The sequence below is a fragment of the Sceloporus occidentalis genome, unplaced genomic scaffold (assembly GCF_023333645.1).
Source record: "Sceloporus occidentalis isolate IW3139 unplaced genomic scaffold, rSceOcc1.0.p SCAF_2, whole genome shotgun sequence".
Taxonomy (NCBI): Eukaryota; Metazoa; Chordata; class Lepidosauria; order Squamata; family Phrynosomatidae; genus Sceloporus; species Sceloporus occidentalis.
In genome coordinates, this window is record NW_028316982.1 from 14811674 (window position 1) to 14833184 (window position 21511).

The window sequence follows — 21511 nt, forward strand, 5'->3', positions numbered from 1 at the left end:
GTTACTGCTACTGATGTCAGAAGAAATTACTAAGGTTGAGAGGCCTCTCCTCTATTAATAGGTTCTGTCATAGGAAGATGTTCATTGTTGTTGTTGTTGTGTGCCTTTGAGTTGTTTCTGATTTATGGCAATCTCAAAACATAGCTATCATGGGGTTTTCTTGGCAGGTTTCTTCCTCTGAGGCTGAGAGTGTGTGACTTGTCCAAGGTCACCCAGTGGCTTTACATGGCTGAGCCTTGATTCGAACCCCTGTCTTCAGAACTGTAGTCCAACACTCAAACCACTACACCGCACTGGCTCTCTCTTTCCCTCTATTTTTGTATATTTCAAGCTGCCTTGTCTATCTAGCCCACTTTGGCCTGCTCTGACTGGCAGCCACTTTCTGAAGACTTTTCAGTGCAGGTGCCAAAAACTGGTTAAGAATGGAACAGTTTATTTAGGCAAACATGGGCTTTGCTACTAAATTATGTCCTTTCTGTGTCATTTAGGCCTCCACAAATTTCAGGAATGTGTTTCTCGTATTGCTGCTGGGCATCTCCTATTTTTGAAAAGGGGTATTTTATATTTTGCAGACACCAGAACCCCCTTTTAACACAAGACACTCTATTTCCCTTCTTGAACATGCAATTTTGTCCTTCCTGTCCCTATAAAATGTACAGCAGTTTATTGTATACAGATGGCCCTCCTTATCCATGGATTTTTTTATCCACGGATTCAAGCATCCACTGCTTTAAAATATTCAAAAAAGGTATAAACTCTAAATAGCAAACCTTGATTTTGCCATTGTATATATGGGACACCATTTTGCTATGCCATTGCATTTAATGGGACTTGAGAATCCATGGATTTTGTTATCCACGGGGGTCCTGGAACCAAACTCCATCAGATAACAAGGCTCCACTGTATATGTATAATGCAGTTGGCCCATTGTTTTTGCAGGGGATGCATTTCGGACACCCCTTGCAAAAATGGAGACTCATCAATATTCAAAGCCCATAGGCTTGAATGGGGCATGTGCCCGTGAGCATGCGCAGGGTGTGCGTGTGGGGGCACACCCCATTGAAAATAACGAAGGTCGCCCCTTTGTGGATATTCAAGACTGCTGACCTCAAGTCCACAAGAATGTAGGGGCGACTGTATTTATTGTTGTTGCTGTGTGCCTCCAAGTCATCTTTTACTTCTGGTGACCCTGTGATAAGGTTTTCTTGGGAAGTTTCTTCAGAGGGGGGTTGCCATTGCCATCCTCTGAGGTCGAGAGAGTGTGACTAGTCCAAGACAACCCAGTGGGTTTTCATGCTCAAGCAGTAACTGAACCCTGATCTCCAGAGTTGTAGTTCAATGCTAAAACCACTACACTGCACTAGCTCTAACATGTGAATATTATAATTACATTTATAATATAGAGCATGCCCATACAATGCATAATTTAATTTTCCAACCAGTCCTGATAAGAACCCACCAAAACAGCCATGTCTTGCAAGGTTCTTCCCTTCTTGTCCTTTGCGTTTTGCAAAACATTGCATTTGGGTGCCATGTACATGTTCCAGCAATACTTCGGCCTCATTCCCGCTTACAGATCAATCGGTGTGTGATCCGAATCGATGGGTCAAGTCAACATCGGAGTGTGGTTCCCACAACATTTGCCCTGACTGTATTTTCTGTCATCAAAACAACCCACTTGTGGTTCGCATTCACGAATGAATTGATTCAAAATGATTTGATTCCAGCCAGCCGAAGTGCAAATTTGAATTGATTCCGATCTGCTTGTGGTTCACACTTGTGTTGAATCGATTTAGTGAAAAAGGCGCAGGGAAAAATCAGCGTCAAAGTCGTGGGTTAAATGGGTCTGGCGCTGGTCCCCCCTCACTGAATCGCTTCAGCGAATCAATTTAAGTGGGAACCAGGGTTGTTTGAACCGGTTCAAATCAAATTGTGATCTGGTTTAAAAGGTAGTAGGAATGAGGCCATCATTTAATTATCCAACTCGACCTGATAAGCACCCACCCAAAACACCCATGTCTTGCAAGGTTCTTCCCTTCCTGTCTTTTACATGTTGCAAAAACATTGCATTTGGGCACCATGTACATGTTCCAGCAGTGCATCATTTAATTCCCCAACCAGACGTGATGAACACCCACCAAAAACACCAATTTCTTGCAAGGGTTTCCTTTCCTGCCCTTTGCATTTTGCAAAAGGTATGTGTGTGTGTATATGTATATATTATGATCAACTTTCCCTCCCCCCCCCACTTTTACATTCCTCTCCAACCACACCTTATATATATATATATATATATATCCTGGAAACATCCTCCCAAAATCATAATACCCCTGCCCTTCTCTACCCCAGTTCTTCTGAGTGCCTTTTTTATTATTATTTCTTGCCTGCCATCTGGTTTGTGCTTTCTTTCTTTTTTCTTTTTGCAAGAAGCAAGCAAGAAAGCAAAGAAGCAACCAGGCCTGCTTGCTTGCCTGCTTCTCTCCTCCCTTCCCCTTTCCTCTACTGTGTGTGTGTGTGTGTGTGTGAGTCTGTATGTGTAAAAAGGAAAGGGAAAAAACCACCCTCTTTCTTTCCTCCTCCTCCTCTCTGCTCATTTCTGTCTGGCTGGCCACCTTTTTGCTGAGTGTCTGCTCTGAGCCGTTGGCTGCTCTGAACCGTTTTGGCTCCTTCCCTTAGTAACAGCTTTAACATTCTGCCTCAATTCCTCTTCAATCTAAATCACACACTCACACTCACACACAGGCACACACTCACACACAGATTACTTTTTTTATTGCCTCCATAATCCATAATCTCTTTCTTCCCCCCTTCCTCCTTCCTTCCTCCCAGCAACCTCTTTGGCACCCCCCTTTTTTACTTTATATTATATTATATATATATATTATATATAATAGATTCCCCACCCCCAACACACAACACACAACACACACACACAGAGGCTTGGGATATAATTGAATACATTGCATTCTTGGTGGCTATTTGTGGTCTAGCCTTCCTCTTCTTTTTCTGCTTCCCCTCCCCCCATTTTACTATAATTCTTATTTTTTTCCCTGGGCTGCACCCACAATTGCAATATATATATAATATACATATATTATATATAATGCACCATCCAAAGGAAGGTGCTGCATTATAGCAGATCTCTTTTATATATGTGGTTTTTATTATTTGGTTTCCCTCCCCCATTGCAACAACAACAGCAACAAAAAGAAAGAAGGAAAGGGAGAGGATAAAAGGCACAGAGAGGCATCCACTGCAAGGTAAGGAGACATGATGCAAGAGAATAGAGAATGCAAAAGAAAGGGTGGTGTGTGTGTGTGTTGGATTTGTGTAATGAGTGTAGGTTTGTGCCTGCCTTGGTGGGGGGAAAAACAGGCACAAAACAGTGTTAAAATGGGGTTTGTTTGAGGGGCTGGAATTGAGATGGCCTCAAATAAAAGGGAGAGGGGGTTGCAATGGGGTTGTTGTGTTGTGGGTTTTGTGTGGTGTGTGTTTGTGGGAAGGGTTTGGAGGCTGTGGGGGAAGGGAAGGCTGTGTTTGTGAGGGACTTTTGGGGGAGGTGGGGGATGGGAAGCCTGTTTTAATAGGGATGTTTTTCCAGCTTGGCCCTCTCCCCCCATTAAAAATCCTTCATCTTTCCACTCTTTCCTCTCATTTTGAATTAAATTTATTTTTATATGTGGTATTTTTGGTTTTTTTAAATTCCCTCCTCTTCAAATCCCTCCCCTTCAGCCTCTGACCTCTTTTTTCAATATATATATATATATATCTATCTATATCTATCTATCACATCACAAAATGTTGGGGGTGGGAATGTGTTGTTTCCCCCATTTTGCAGGAGGAAATTTGTGCAAAATAATAAATGCAAAGCCAGCAGCCATGCTCTGAAGCCAGCTGGTTGGAGAGCCTATTTTTAGACCATTTTGTGTGTGTGTTTTGTGTGTGTGTCCTCGTCCGGGTTGTGTAAAAAAGAAAGGAGACGACTTTCTTTCCAGGCACAACAAGAGAGGTGTATTGCAATATTTATTTTTTGGGGGGCTTGGAAGAAGAAGAAGGAGAAGAAAAAGAAAGGAAAAAAAAAAACCTCCCAGGGACACCTACAGAAAATAGATCAAGCAAGGAAGTAGCGTTTCTTTTTCTCTCCTCCTCCTCCTTTTTCTTGGGAATATATATATATATTAAAAAAGGTTAGTAGGATATTTTAATTTGTGTGTGTGTACTGTTTTGTTGTAAAGGTTGTGGGGGTGGAAGGGAGGGAAAGTTTCATTTGTTGAGTCTTAAAATATGTGTTTGCAAAGGAGAGTTGGGGGAAGGGAGGGAAGGCTGGGAGACTGAACTCAGACTTGGGTGGAGGATGGGACCTTGTTTCTTTTTGCAGTCTCTTGTGTTTTTTGGTGTTTGGTTTTGCACTATCAATTTTTAAAATTTTCCCTATATATATATATATATGTGTGTGTGTGTGTGTGTGTGTGTGTTTGTAAAGACAGGCTGTGCATTTTTGTGTCTGGTTGGGCTTGCTTTTCCAAAAATGCAACCTTGAACCCTGTGTTTCAAAAAATGTTTTAAAAAGTGAGAGTGGGAGAGTTGTGATTTTTCTGCTAAGAAATGGGACACTTAAAAAAATTCAGACAACTTACACACCTCCCTAGAGAGTGTCTACATGTGGATTATGGGGCCTTCCAGTTATTTTTTAATTAATTTTTCCTTATATATAAAACAGCATTCAAAACATGTACATACATGAAACACCAGCAAAAAAACCCATAACCTAACTTAATCCACTAAACAATAACAAAAGGCCCCTCCAGTTTTGAAGTCCAGGAAATCTTGATATTCAGAGAGTCCTTGTCCACATGTAAAAAAAGTCACTGAAATGTCATGATGGTGCTCTATCTATCTATCTATCTATCTATCTACCTACCTACACGTATTTATATTCCCCCCTATGCATGTATTTTGTTCTTTTACAGATTTTAAAACTTGAGGGAAATAACTTCAGATCAGTGGAAGATATGGTTTATCTTATGGCAACAGTGATAAAATATTCATTTTATTATGCTTCTCTAAGACATGGAGAGAAAGTATATATTAAAGATGGCTCAAAATTGGATAAGTTGCACACTTCCCTTGAGGGTGTATACATGTGGATTATAGGCCCTTCCAGTTTTGAAATCCAGGAAGTCTTGGCATTCAGAAAGTCCTCGTCCACGTGTAAAAAAAGTCACTGAAATGTCATAATGGTGGTGTGAGTATATATGTGTATATATATTACACACACACACACACCACCATTATGACTTTTCAGTGACTTTTTTTACACATGGACGAGGACTTTCTGAATGCCAAGATAATATATCCCCTTTGCATGTATTTTGTTCTTGTTGTTTTACAAATTCAAAATTTGAGAGTGGCAACTCCAGTCCAGTGGAAGATGTGGTTTACCTTATGGCAACAGTGATACAATATTCATTTTATTATGCTGCTCCACAACGGGGGGGGGGGGGGGGAGAGAAAGTATAAAGATGGCTCAGGAGGAGTAGACTGGAACTTGGTTTACTTTGGAAGTGAAGGAAACAAAACAAACCTAAAAAAACAAACCCAAAAATTTGCTGTGGATATTATAGAGAATGAAAAGTTTTTAAAAATACAACAACAGCAACAGGGAAGTTTGGTCAGTAGGTGAACTTCTTTGAAAAAAACAGTGTCCCTACTTTGCTTGCTTTCTAAGGCTTCCATGTGCTTTACTTCCTCATTATTGCTAAAGTTGTGTGTGTGTGAGTGGTGCTTGTGTAGAGGAAGTCAGAAGGGGTTTATGTAAGAATCATACAGTTCTCATTTTCTTTTAATCTGGGCAGAGGGTGAGTAGGAAGAAAAAGGAGGCTTAAAACTTGGAATAGTTTGGTTCCCCCACCACTTTTCCAGTCTAAACCTAATTTATGCTTTACGCTCATGGAGTGTTGTAATAAAATACATGAGACTACCACAAAGCATGTGGCAGGGAAGGAGTGTTTGCTGTTTAACATTATGTTAAAGACACATCTGTCCCAGAGTTCAAGGGTGTAAGGCCAGCTATATAAGGACTTCTACTTGCAAATTTAGAATTTGTGTGCGTGTGTGTGTGTGTTTTGGGACCTTTGTGGTTTAGATGGACTGTTTGCATCCTACACGACTTAACTTTAGACCTTACCATGTGAACAAAGGTTTTTCTTTTTAAGAAGAGGGTTTTTTTATTGCAAGTGTAAACACAGGAGGGGTTGGTACAGAGAGCCTGTGGCTCTCTAGATATTGGACTACACCTGCCATCATCTTTTACTTTTGGCTGTGCCGGCCAAGGCTCAAGGGAACAATGTAACAAAATCTGGATGACCCCATGTCTGCCATTTCTGTACTAATGAGAAAGTCCCATTGAACAGGGGCAGGATTTCTAAATAAACATAAGATTGTGTTGTTAATACACAAGAACAGAAATGTAAGACAGTGTTGGGGGAGTAATGTGAGATAGCTGAGGAAGTCTTAAAATGGCGGTATGGTTTCTTTGGATTGTTGACCCTGGAAAATTGGAGGATTTGGTTGGAGTGTGTGTTGGTGCAAACAGAAGCCATGTCAGTCCTATGACCTCATTCCCATTTACAGATAAATGGATGTACAATCCAAATTGATGGATTGATTCGACATCAGAGCGTGGGTCCCACTACATTTGTCCCTATCACATTTTCTGTCATAAAAATAACCCACTTGTGGTTCGCATTTACAGATGAATCGATTCAAAATGATTCAGTTCCAGCTGGCCAAAGGGCAAATTTGAATTGATTCCAATCTTCTTGTGGTTCACACTTGCGTTGAATTGATTCGGTGAAAAGGACACGGAAAAAATCAGTGTCGAAAAGACATGGGTTAAATGGGCCTGGTGCATGCCCCCCCTCACCAAAGCGCTTCAGCAAATCAATTTAAGTGTGAACCAGGGTCATTTGAACTGGCTCAAACTGAATTGCAATCTAGTTTAAAAGGTAGTGGGAATGAGGCCTACTTTTGCTATATGATTATAAAATAATATTAGTTGGGCCTGAATTGATCTGCACATATCAATATTGCAGGTTGATGTTGCAGTTGGTCCTGTCTATATTGTATGTGTGTGTGTTGTGTGCCTTCAAGTTGTTTCCAACTTGGCAACTCTATCAAGGAGTTTTCTTGGCAGGATTTGTTCCGAGGTGGTTAGCCATTGCCTTCCCCTGAGGTTGAGAGTGTGTGACTTGCCCAAGAGCACTCAGTGGGTTTCATGGTCAAGCTGGGAATCAAATCCTGGTCTCCAGAGTTGTAGCCCAACATTCAAACCACTACGCCATGCTGACTCTCCCTCACTATATTAGAGTTGTATTTTTAATTTGAATTTAAAACTCTATGGGATAAATTCAGTTTGTTTTCCTTTTATTATAATGGAAGGGGAATTTTCTTTTAGCTCTTCTAATTCTTCATTCCTGAAACAGAGCCCTCTGACATAATGAGTTTGGTTGTGCAAAAAGGGTTGTTTGCTGTTGATAACTTATCTTTGTATAGCTGTTAATGTTTACATTGGTTACTTGTCTTTGCAAATTTCTAGGTGGCTAGTTGAACTGGCTCATCTTTTCCCTACCTTTTCCTGGGTTTTCAAACACAGAGTAATACACGGATGGAGACTCATGACTGACAAAATGAACTACTTTTCCATATAACTCATAATTAAGTCACACAGTTGGCTACAGGAAGATGTGTTGATAGCCACTAGCTATTAGGACTTTTTCTGCTCCTCTTTTCACACCCATCAGTGTGACAACTACTTTTCTGTACAGGTTCAGTATCCCTTATCCATAATTACAAAATCTGAAATATTCCAAAATTGGCCACATAGGTGGCTGAGATAGTGACACCTTTGCTTTCAGATGGTTCAGTGTACACAAACATTGTTTCATGCTCAAAATTATTTTAAAATACTACATATAAAATGGCCGTCAGGCTGTTTATAACGTTTATATGATACAAATGAATTTCATGTTTAAACTTGGGTCCCATGGCCAAGATACTTCATGTATATGCATATATTTTAAAATCCTAAACACTTCCAGTGCCAAGCATTTCCGATAAGGGAGACTCAACCTGTACTATTATCCAGCTCACCTTATCCAGTACACCATTCTTTTCTAATCACTCTGCATTCTTGAATATACAGTTGGCCCTCTGTATCTATGGATTCTTTATTCACCGATGCAACAATCCATGGCTTGAAAATGTGAAATAAGTATAAATACCAAAAAGCAAATGTTGATTTTGCCATTTTATGTAACTGACATCATTTTACTTTAATCGGACTTGGGTATCCATGGATTTTGATATTGGTTGCAGGACAGGTGCTGGTCCTGCAACCAAACTCCAACAAATACTAAGGGCCCACTGTATAACCACATGGACAAGGATTATAGTATTGGAATGACCCATTCAATATACCTCTACGCTTACATAGTTGGCAATATTCAGATGTAAAGTGTGGCAAAGCATTGTGCTGTGTGGAAAAGTTCTTGCAAAACCAGTCATGTGATTCTTAGAGGCCTTTGGTAGTTTTTAGAAATAAGTGTACTAGTTTATGGAGACTACCTACCACTGGCTACCTACCACTGAAAAAGACCCTGGTGGCACAGTGGTTAAATGCTGGTACCTCAGCCACAATGTTGTGAGTTCGATACCAGGGTTCCAAGGTTGACTCAGTCTTCCATCCTTTTGTAGGTTGCAGCTTGTTGGAGGCAGTTAGTTTACAGATTGTAAACCACTTGGAGAGTGCTGAGTTCACTGTGAAGTGGTATAAAAATGTAAATGCTATTGCTGGCTGTTTGCTATGCTCCTACTGCTGAATCAAAATACTGAGAAACATTATGCCTTTGAATATAACAGGGCCAGTGTGTCGCTCCCTAGATCAGTGTTTCCCAAACTTAGGTCCACCAGATGTTTTGGACTTCAACTCCCAAAATTCCTGATTGTTGGCCCAAATAGCTAGGACATCTGGGAGTTGAAGTCTTAAACACACAGGGGGCCAAAGTTTGGGAAACATTGGCCTGTTACAGACTGCCAAAATAAAGCTGCTTCGGGTCTCTTTGGAGGTATGCTATTTAAATGATGCATGGGTCCTAAGAGTCCAGAGGTTGCGCCAAAGCCACACTTCATTCCTAAGCACTGGAGTGCAGCTTTGGTGCAGCTTCTGGATTCTTAGGGTGCGTGCATCATTTAAACAGCACACCTCCAAAGAGACCCGAAGCAGCTTTATTTTGGCAGTCTGTAACAGGCCATTGCTTTAGAAGTTGTTAGATTGTGCCTTGCATCATTCCCCATATTGTCTGTGTTAAGTGGAGTCCCTTATTGAAGGCCTATTCCGTAATTCTGGAATATCAAGTCCTGGGATGGGAACATAAAATAGACCAATGAGAGTATCATCACACCTTCTTTCCTTACACCCAGTGACATATGGCAAATTGGTCTGGAAACAGAATACTGGGTGAGATAGACCTTACTCTTTTTTTTAAAACATATTTATAGAGTTTTAATAAAAAAGTTATTTGCTTTTTAAAAAATGTTGTGATCTGTAAAAGATAGAACACTTCTTTGTAAAAACAGAATCTTTCTGTGTGAAATATAATGCATGAAGAAGAAAATTGGGGTTGCATATACAGTGGGCCCATGGTATTTGCTGGGGTTTGGTTTTTGGATCCCTCATGGATACTAAAATCTGGATGCTCAAGTCTCATTAAATACAATGGCATAGTAAAATGGTATCCTCTATATAAAATGGCAGAATCAAGGTTTGCTGTTTTGGAATTTATATATTTTAAAAAATATTTTCAAGCCATGGATGTTTGAATCTGGATAAAGAATCTGTGGATATGGAGGGCTGACTGACTGTCATTGCAACTGACCCCTTATGTTGTTTTTTTGCATGTGTGAATTTTCCCCAACTCCCTTGGTTGTGTTTGTTTTCAGAGGGCACTCAGTGTACTGTTGGCCTTACAAGCACCTGATCATATGTGCTCTTTTCCCCATCTTAATAACATTAGTTATACAACTGCAAGGTTATACCCGTAAAAGTGGAAGACACACACATGCTTTTCCAACTTGGGAGTGGATGGCAGGCCTCCCAAATGATTATTGAGAACACCTGGAATGTATTTAGCATTCCCTTCTTAAGGGTAGATAGAGGTGAGGGAAGTATTAGTAAGGTTTGTTTTGGCAGTGATTTGGTTTCACAAAGGTGTATTGAAGCCTTATACAGCAGTAACATATGAAGGTGGGCTTCTCTGAGTTACATGGGGGGAAATTACAGGATGATTGGAATTCTTGAGTGTATTTGTAATGTATATGGATTCCTCCAGACAATTGGTTGGGGGTACTTTGGGAGGGGAAGGGCCGAAATACCCTTAATGCACCAGATGCATTAATCCAAGCAGGGTAAGCCCTGGTTAGTACTTGGATGAGAGACTATAGGCTATATTTCAGAGGAAGGAACTGACAGAACCACCTGTGAGTATTCCTTGTCTAAGAAAATCCTATGGAATTCATGGGGTTGCCATAGGTTGACAGGCACCTTGAAGGTATGGACACTCTCACATACTTTTGAATAGGGAAGCTGTGTCCAAGCCTACAGATTCTTCTGTGTGGTGATAAGGAAGAATTTTTCCACAGTTCTTTGATGTTATAAGTCATCGTTATAAATTGCAAGAGTGCTGTAAAGCTCTGCTATCTCTGTAATATTTCCAGCAGTTACCATAAGGTCACTTGGTGGGATCTCTGTGACAAACATTGCAAAATCTGGCCAAAGAGGATTGGTTAAAAGTTCAGAACTGTGTGTGTTAAACTGATTCTTAAGGAGTTCCCACAGTTTCTTAAGGAGTTCTTACAGTCGGTTTGGAGGATTGTACACCCAAAGTGGGGTAGATGTTTATTACATTTTGTAAAACTGGGAATAGATTTAAAACTGGTATTATAGACCAGTATTTGCCTATATGAAAGGGTTCCTATTAAGTTTTACCCTCAGTGGTAGTATGCACATTGTGAGGGTCCTACCCAGACCATTTGTCAGAATATTTCCCCCTTCTATTAACATCATCCTCTAAATTTAGATTTTGTAACACCCTCATGGCTCCAACAGTTGTGGGACAGCATGCTATAGGGGGCTTTCTATATCATTTCTTTTTTTCTTAACCCCCCTTCCAACTTTTATAAAAATACAGCACCAACTATTTGTGGTTGTCATCTTAATATTTTTAATCTGATTTTGTTTGTTCTTTACATCTCACTTGGCTGCTTGCAGAAAGGGGATTCATAAATGTACCTAATAATAAAATATTGCAATTTCTTAAATAGTCTGAATATAAGGTCAGTATATAGCAGGAAAGAAATCCCATATGAGAAAGTGGAAGATTAAACTTTTTGATATTACTCTGCTATTCTGAGAGAGTTGTATTTAGTATAATTGTAAAATGGTTATAAGTCATCTTTTTTACAGGCTGTGTACACATTGCTGAAGTAATTCAGTTTGATGCCAGTTTAATTGCCATGGCTCATTGCTGTGGAATTTTGGGAACTGTCATTTTGTCAGACATTTAGCCTTTTTTGTCAGAGAGCTCTTGTTCTGCAACAAACTACAAATCTCAGAATTCCACAGCATTGAACTATGGCAGTTAGAGTGGCGTCAAACTGGATATTTCTTCAGTGCGGATGCAGCTACAGTCAGTTCAGGGTAGCTTACATAAGAGCACATCATATATATAATACAGTCACCTCTCCATTTTTGTGGGGGATCTGTTCTGGACCCCCCTCCCCACGAAAATGGAAATTAGCATATATTCAAAGCCCATTGATTATAATGGGTGTATGCTCCTGCACACATGCCATTATAATCTCTCTCCACCTTGCCGTCGCAAAAAAGTGAGACTGTGGATTCCAAGTGCGCAAATTAGAAGGGATGACTGTACATTAAACATTGTTTAAACAGGGAAAAACCTAAAAATGACAACTAAGAGAAAAGTAAGTTATATTTTCTAAAAAAGCTAGTTCTTAGCCATAGTTGTAAAATGCAGAAGGTCTAGGTTTTATGAGTTATTGGTTGTTTTATGTGTTACCAGTTGAGTCACTCTAATCCAGAATTCCAAAATCCAAAATATTCATATGAGTGGCTAAGATAGTGATACCTTTGCTTTCTGATTGTTCGTTGTGCACAAACTTTACTTCACGCACAGCATTATTAAAAATATCATGTATAAAATTATCTTCTGGTTATGTGTATAAGCTATATATGAAACATAAACAATTTTCATACTTGGACTTGGGTCTCATTTCCAGGATATCTCATTTGTTGTTGTTGTTGACTCCAACTCATGGTGACCCTGTGGATGTGACACCTCAGAGACTCCCTATCCACCACTGCTTTGCCCAGCTCCTGCAAGCTCATAACCCCCTTGATTGAGTCTATCCATCTGGTGTTTGGTCTTCCTCTCTTTCTTCTACCCTCTACCTTTACTAGAATTATTGTGTCTTTTCTTGTGATCCATGCCTTCTCATTATGTGACCAAAGTATGATAGGCTTGCCTTGATCAACTTAGGTTCCAAGGAGAGCTCTGGCCTAACTGTTGAAGCATCCATTTGTTGGTCTTCTTGGCAGACCATGGTATCCTAAGCACTCTTCTCCATCACTACATTTTGAATGAGTTGATTTTCTTTCTGTCTGCTTCCTTCACTGTCCACCGTACATGGCAATGAGAATACAATTCTGACCAATTGCAGTCCTGGACGATTCTGACTTTAGTGCTCACTTGCATGTCTTTGCCTTACTTTATGCATATCTTTAATGAGAAGATATCTCATTGGGTCTATGCAAATATTCCAAAATCCCCCCCCCAAACCCCCCCCCGATGCCCATGTAAAAAAATTGCCATATGTGAAGTGATTCCTATATCACATTTGATGAACATTGGAATAAAAGTTTATACACATGTCAAATGGGCATATTTTTTCACAGGTGATACGTTTGTGTACAGGTGATAGTATTTCAGAGGCTTGATTATGGTTGCATGTTGCTATGTTTGCTCACATTTACTCTCACCCCTAGTGTTACTTTCATAGGCCTGTTACAGACTGCCAAAATAAAGCTGCTTCGGGTCTCTTTGGAGGTATGCTATTTAAATGATGCATGGGTCCTAAGAGTCCGGAGGTCGCGCCAAAGCCACACTCCATTCCTAAGCACTGGAGTGCAGCTTTGGTGCAGCTTCCAGATTCTTAGGATGCATGCATCATTTAAATAGCATACCTCCAAAGAGACCCGAAGCAGCTTTATTTTGGCAGTCTGTAACAGGCCATAGTGTGTCACAAACCTGTTGAGCTGCATTAATAATTCTCAGTTTTCTGTATGCTTGCTCATTTTACTCTTAGAAACCGCTTTACAGTGCAAATGTATCCTGCAATCTCCTCTCTCAAACATGTTTTTTCCTAAGGTGTCTAGACATTGTCACCTCCCATTTTATTCCTACTCTTTTTTCTACCAGAAGAAAAAGAGAAAAGAGTAGAAGCACTCTTATACAAGTCAAACTATTTGTCTGTTTTGCCTGGTGGCAGGTCCAGTACAGTCCAAATAGGGTTCCTTTTGCCATAATAGACTTAATTTCCTTCTTTTCTTCCTCTTCCCCTTTTTCTGGAACTGCAGAATTCATAAATTCAAATCTAGATTTTTGACATGGAAAGCCTATGGTCAGAACTGAACTGTAATCCTATAAGAAATTGTTAGAATACTGGTTGGAAAAGGAAATCATAAAAGATAATATGATAAAATGGGCGGTAGACTGTAAAAAAGCTTTGGACTTGTCACAGTGGGAAAAATCTTGGAAAGTAAGACTTAAATATTCTACCTGTCAAGATATTAGAGAAAACTATTATAAGATTATTTACAGATGGCATTTATCACCAGATAAATTGGTAAGAATATACGGAAATGGATCAAATTGGTGTTGGAAATGTAAAAATGAAAAGGGAACCTTCTTTCACATGTGGTGGGAGTGTGAAGAAGCTAAGAGATTTTGGATAATGATTAGAAGTGGAATACAGGAAATTGGCAAGTTAAACTTAAGTCTCAAACCAGAAATCCTTCTGTTAAATATGATACCAGATGAAACCGAAAGGAAACACGGAAGAATAATTTTCTATATGTTGACTGCAGTACGATTAGTATATGCCAGATACTGGAAAGTTAGTAAAGAAATTGGTATGGAAGAATGGATTTTAAAACTATTGGATTTGATGGAAACGGATTTGGCATCAAAAAAATTGGAGGACAGAGGAAACACTCGATATCACTCAGATCAGGGAAAGAAGGAAGGCAATATAGAAAAAGAAGATTGGGAAAGAATTATTGATTATATTTCTGAGAAATGGCCAAATATCCAAAACAAAATTGACAAGGGCTTCTTCAAAGAGAACTGATTATGTATATCCAATTGAATTGATATAATAATTTCCTTAAAGGAAAATAAAATAAAATAAGAAAAGACAGTTTAGGTAAATATCACAATTAAGCTATTGGGCATTACGGATATACAAGTTATTGCGTCAAATAGATAATTGGAAATTACAGATATTTAAAATAAATAAAGACGGAAAAGTAGAAAGGAAACAGTAAGAAAATGAAACGGTTTGGGTTTGCTTTGGAAGTCTTTTTAATTTGTCGAATGATTGAATGTATGGAAGGAAGAAGGAAGGTATGATTATGAGAATGATGGGGGCTGGTTATGGGGGGTGGGGGGATTGAATTGTTATTTGTTATATGTAATGCGAGTTGTTGTATAAATGTTGTATGTGTTTATATTGTTTGCTTAATAAAATAATTTAAAAAAAAAGAACTGAACTGTAATCCTTTCTTTGGTGAGGTTAGAGTTCAGTTTTGTTTTAGGAGAACTTGGTTTGACCAAGATGTCATCAGTCTCTGTCTATCCCTAATGACTGACATTTGTTTGTTTTCAGTTCATTTATACTGTACTTCATTGAGTTAACAACCTATATTCTCAGACATTCTAGAACATTAAACACACAGGATTTGTACAACAAGATTGTTATTTGATCTGTTTTGTTCTTTTGCATTTGGCTGTATTCACCACCATCTTCTTCCTCTTCTTCAGTTTTGATGCTTATCTTCCAGATGAAGTGCATATCTTTACTTCAAGGGGAGAGATATGGGTGAATATTGACAGGGCAAATAATGCAGCTTAGTAAAACAGTTCACCATCTTCTTAGTCATATATGGCCATATGGAGCCCTGGTGGCGCAGTGGTTTAATGCCTGTACTGCAGCCATTCACTCAAAACCACAAGGTTGCGAGTTCAAGACCAGCAAAAGGGCCCAAGCTCGACTCAGGCTTGCATCCTTCCGAGGTCGCTAAAATGAGTACCCAGACTGTTGGGGGCAAATTAGCTTACTTGCTGTTCACCGCTATGATCTTTGGAATAGCGGTATATAAATAAAACAAATTATTATTTATTATTAATTATGTTACATGTTTTTGCTATTATAGAAACTTTTTTTAAAAAAAAATTCTGAAACAGAGTGATATTTGACGATAGACTTAGGGCAGACAGGGTAAAATCGAGGGCAGATTGTCAACAGCATCAAGAGATGGGATGCTGACTAAACATTAGGAAGGTGGCTGGTGAAAGGCCACTTCTGAGAGATCTTCAGTGATGGATTTCCTGTATCAGAGGGGGATGCATCACTTTGTGGTCACTTTGGACTCAAATATATTTTGGAAATTCTGTGCTTTATTATGAGGCAGTCTTGCATGTTTTTACAAAGCCTTCATGTTTTGGTACTGAATTAATGTATCCTGTGTACGTTGCGTAGAACTTTTCAGCCGTAATGGTTCTCAAAGCAGTTTACCATGAAGAAATCAGTTTGTAGGTGGATTATGTTGTCCTCAAAGTGTTGAATACAGTATACTCAGAAGTTTTCCCTATCAAGTAACAGTCCCATGTTCTTCCTCTCTCCAATCTAAAATGTGTGGGCAGAGTGGGATACCGGGGGTGGAGGATTTGTTTGTAAGACATCTCTCTTTAATCTTGGTCTTCAGATGTTTGTTTGTATATGTATTTTGATCTAATTCATGGGTGAAACTAATGTGGCCTTCCAGATGTTATTGGATTGCAACTCTGAATGTTCCTTAATATTGGGATGTTGGGGGCTGCAGTCCAGCAATAATTTGGGGTTTACCTGACTCCCATCTCTGGTCTAATTGTGACCAGTTACCTTCATTTAAGTGTTGTACATAAACAATATACAGTCACCCCTCCTAACTCACGACCTGAGATTTGTGGCCTTGAATATCTGCAGAGGGGTGACCTCTGTTATTTTCAATGTTGTGTGTGCATGGACACGTGCCCCATTCAAGCCTATGGGCCTTGAATAAGCATGAGCCTTAATTTTCGTGGGGAGGGGAGTCCAGAACTGATCCCCCGCAAAAATGGAGGGCCAGTTACATTGAGAACTCTCACTTCATAGCGGCATCTTGGTTTGTGAGAGATGTAGTTTAATTCCCTTTGTTTCTTCTAGAACATTCTCTTGGATAGTAATATGCTCAAAGCAACTTCATGCCTTATGTCAGCATTAGGGGCTGTTACTATAATGAAATCAGGTGTTGTCAAATTACAAGAGAGGAAATCTTTCTTACTACCTTGCTTGCAAAATATGTTTGAAATACTTTTTAGGACTGCATATTGAGTATCAGTTTTCAATGAGTAACACCAGAACTTTGAAGTATTTAGTTAAAATACCTAGTTACATAGGGATGCAGTGGCTTAGTGATTAAGATGCCAATTCTGATGATCGGAAGGTTGGCTGTTCAAGGTCTGAGTGCTGCTTGATGGGGTGAGCTCCTATCTCCAGTCCTGGCTTCTGCCAACCTAGCAGTTTGTAAGCATGCAAATGCAAGTAGAAAGATAGATACCACTTCGGTGGGAAGGTAACAGTGTTTGGTGCAGTCATGCTGGCCACATGGCCACCAGAGCAGTCCTCAGACGACTGTGGTGCTTCGACTTAGTAACAAAGATGAGCACCACCCCATACAGTTGGTTATGACTAGACCTTTACCTAGTTACATGTAATATATTTTCAGTGGGTAGCCCCAGAACTTTGAAGTAATTGGTTAAAATAGGTAATTACTTGTAATATAACTCGTTTTTGGGTGATAATTAAAGTTTATATTAAAGTTGTAGCTTGAGCGATAGTGCAATTACAATGTTTAAAAGTTAGTTTTATAGTTAAGAGAGTTGTGGCGTCACTGAATTTTGGAACATTGATATCACATGAGTTAAACAATAGCTTATGTTATGCCTAGTGCTGTTATCTTGTATTTTTGTTGAAGTGAATGATGGGTGTGGTGTGTTTTGTACCATAGGCCAATGGCTTGTAGCATTCAGGGAAATAAATAAAAGTATATAAAATAAATAAATAAATGTATATATTTTAATTATTTTTGAGAAAGGGAAAAGTAAACTGTTTTTTTTTAAACATTGTAAGTGTAGCGTAACTAACGTCTGTTATCTGTGCATTGAAACTATAACTGAAACTGGTTCTTTTTTCTTATCTGCCTTCATGTTAGCTATGACATATGACAACCCTATGAATGAGACACCTCCATGAGCTCCTATCATCAACAGTTCTGCTCAGATCTTGACAACTGAGGCCTGCGGCATCCTTTATTGAATCAATACGTCAGTGAAATGGTCTTCCTTGGATTACTTTTTCAAATAAAACTGACTTTAAAAATAGACCCAAGTTCTAGGTAGATCTGTTTGCCTTTTGCAGCAAAAACAATAGTCTTAGTGATTGTGGACGTCAGATCCATAGATTCTTACCTCAGGTTGGCAGATTTATATGCATACTTGGTTGGATAGCATTATAATAGGTAAGGTCAAAGGGAATGAAAATTCGACAAGTACAGGCCCACTTGTTTAATTTTCAGACACTTGATGAGGCCAGTGAGGAACATTTTCTGCAACCAGAGATAGTGTGCACTGAATCTTATGTCTTTAAAGTGGCAGAGGATTCTTTGCTTTTATACAAACAAATTATATACAGTACAAAAAATTATATTAAGAATAAGGCTTAATGTCTTTTGTCATTTTTAGGAAAATAGATGTATTTAAAGTGATTGTTCTTGGTAAGAAATTATTTCCCCAGGGCATAATGGTGAGTAATATGTTGGAGTTCCATGTGTACTGTTACAGCATTTTGAGTTGGTGCACCCTTTCCATATTGCACTGGGAAGATTTTAGACTGTTATTTGCCAAATATTGTTATTTGCCATCAAGATGACATTGACCTATGGCAACCCTATGAATAAGAGACCTTCAGCAGCCCTGGGCAGGACTATGGCTTCCTTGATTGAATCAACCCACCTGCATTGCAGTCTTTATTTTTTTCCTATTGCTTTCCATTTTGTGTGGGTGTTATTGTCTTTTCCAATGAGTCACTTCATCTCATGATATGCCCAAAGTCTGATAGCCTGAGTTTAGTCATCTTGGCTTCTAGAGAGAGTTCAGGTTTGCTTTGCTTTAAGACTTGTTAATTTGTCTGTTTAGCAGTAGTACCTGTATAACTCTTGTACATCACCAAATTTCAAATGTGATGATTCTCTTGCTGTCAGTTTTCTTCGCTATCCAGCTATCACCCATTGAAATTGTAATACTATAGCATGGATGATTCTGATTTTGATTAGGCTTCCCTAAATTGATGCCTTCCACGTAATGTGTTTTTCTTCTCTCATCATTCCTGGTGATTGGCCGTGCTTCTTGGGATGGATGGGAATTATAATAGAAAACATGTGGATGACACTGGTTCTCCAGAATCAATTGCCCTACATATGGTGGAAACATTGTTTCCTGTGGTTTCCCTATGGCTTCCTTGTGGCAAATGTAATGTGTTAACGTCTTTGCTTCAGGCATACTGATGTGAGACAGTTTGTTCACTTTTCCTGTCCACAGTTTTATTTTATTTTTTAGTTAAGGGGGTTAATCAAGGTTGGCTGCAATGGTGCAATGTGTGTGTATATGCCTGAAAGTTTTCTTAGGTAGGGGATACTCAGAAGTGGTTTTGCCAGTTCTCTCCTCTGAAATAGAGCCTAAAGCACCAGATGTACGTTGGTGGTCTCCCATCCAAGTACAGTCAGCCCTCCATTTCCACAGATTTTTTATCCACAGATTCAACTATCCATGGCTTGGAAAAAATTTAAAAAAAAATTCCAATAAGCAAACCTTGATTTTTTTCCATTTTCCATTATTTTTAATGGGACTTGAGCATCCATGGATTTTGGTGTCAATGGGAGGTTTTGGAACCAATTCCCAGCGTATACCAAGGGCCCAGTGTACTAACCAGTGCTGAGCCTGTAGCTTTCAAGAAGTTCCAGCCAGCATAGCCAATGTTCAGAAATTTTGGGGAATTGTAGTCCAGTATCTGGAAAGGAGTTTTGCACAACGATAAAGTTCTTCTGCTTGTGACAGATGCTCATGGTTGATTGTCTTTGATTAGAGTGGACAACTGGTGTCTTCCAGGTGGCCTTGACTGTTATCAGCCCAACTTGTGGTGAGGTTTTATGAAAATTATAGTCCAAGAAATAAATCTAGGGCAACAATTGCTTGCTCCTGCTGCACATTAAGAACATGGCATTATCACATGTTAATTTTGCTGTGACTATCAGGGATACTTTAGCGCTTATCCTTGACAGAAAGTTCATTGTAAGAGCTGTCTAACTATGTACTTACTGTATTTGGAATTTTACCAGACTTCATCTTTCTGGCTCAAGGCAGATTGCAATGTAGAAGTTATAGGAAATTAGGCAAATAAAATGTGAACTAAAGTCACATACCAGGCCTGAACAACGGCTGACTCATCAAACCAAATGCAGCTTGCTAGCTCTGTATGATGGCTTTGCAAATTTACTTACCTCTGCTTTTCTTTTCTCATCTGCCTGCTTGCTAGGAGAAGCTGTAACTCCTCTTGAGTTATATATGCTTTCAGCATAGAAAGATGTATGTGATAATCTGTGGTACCTACAGCTAGGGCTAAAACAACTCCTGTGTGAGAAACCCTAGAGAGCTGTTAACAGTCTGTGTTGAGAATGTAGGCTAGATGAAACATATATTTGTTTTGGGATGATGGAATCTCCCATGCAGGGATGGTGTTGGCAAGGCCTAGAAGACCACAGTGCATTTCTCGTGTCCTATGCTTGGCAGAAGGAAAATAGGGAGACTGGACTACAGGCGGAAGGCAGTAGGAAAAGAGAGAGATTGTACTACAAGTGGATAGATTTAATCAAGGAAGCTACAGCTCAGAATTTGGAGCAGAACAGTTGATGACCAGGGCTCTTGGGGGGTCTCTCATTCTTAGATTTGTCATAAGTCAAAGTCAGTTTGATGGTTAAATAACAACAACAAATGCCTGGCATAGCATGTGCAGCCTATTAAAAGTTCTTCCTATGTCTCTGAAAGGCAGCTTGAACAACAATAAGAACAACAACAACAAAAATGTCTTGACAATATTACTAAAAGATGTTTTAGCCTTTGCACTCCAGAGGAAGGGAGTTCTAGAGTTATGCGACACCCCAGTTTTCTGGTATGCCATTCTCTAAAATAGTGCATGTGTGAATGGAAAAGCCAAGAGGATTCTCTCTTGATCTGAGAGATGATAATAAGACATAGAAGAAACAGTCATTCACTTCTGTCTCTTAATTCCGTTTCTCTTCCTTTTTCTTGTCTCCTAGTTCATAAGCCTTAGGGCAGTGCTCATGTCTCTTCATTCATTCCGTAATCGCCATGATATCATGTATTAAATTTTAATAAGTGTGTGAGTACTTTGAAGAAACACAGGTATGGATATGAAAGATATGCCATTACTTTGGGGGGGGGGGGCACATTGAAAAAAAAACCACCAATACCTCCAACTTAAGCTTGTCAGCCAGTACTGATGCTGTGCACCCAAGACATTCTGCTATTTCTAAAAAACTTCATCACAGCATCCACTAATAATAATAATAATAATAATAATAATAATAATAGGTTTTATTTATATACCGCCCATTCACTGGGAATCCGAGCGGTTTACAATAGAGGGGATAACAGACAGTTCCCTGCCCACAGGCTTACAATCTAAAAGACACTACACAAAAGGAGAAGGGAATGGGGAGGGAGGGAGGGAATCAGGTCCAGCATTCTTCTCTCCCTCTGAGGCCTGGACCAAGGCAGATGGACCGGAGGGAGGGCTCTTCTTCTTCAGGCTAGCCCCTGATGGAACTGGGCCAGCCTACTCTCTCCCTTAGAGGCCGAAAGATGACAGGGAGGGAGGAGCCTCTTTCTTCAGGCTAGCCCCTGATGGAACTGGGCCAGCCTTCTCTCTCCCTCAGAGGCCGAAAGATGTGGTTCCCAAACTTTAAGAGATTTTGGACTTCAGCTGTAAGAAGCCTCAT

General features: G+C 39.5%; 1 protein-coding gene across 6 annotated transcripts in view; it reads left to right on the top strand.

The window, feature by feature from the left end:
- The first annotated feature begins 2660 nt into the window (after positions 1–2660).
- The window catches only part of LOC149317998 (F-box-like/WD repeat-containing protein TBL1XR1), a 236259-nt gene continuing 217408 nt past the window's right edge, over positions 2661–21511 (top strand). For 5 of the 6 annotated variants that reach the window (XM_089508806.1, XM_089508803.1, XM_089508822.1 and 2 more), the window contains exon 1: positions 2661–3260. The gene's annotated coding sequence lies outside the window, so the exon portion shown is untranslated. Of the gene's footprint in view, positions 3261–3769; positions 4188–21511 lie in introns of those variants that run through there. The other variant, XM_089508818.1, reaches the window with a different exon arrangement.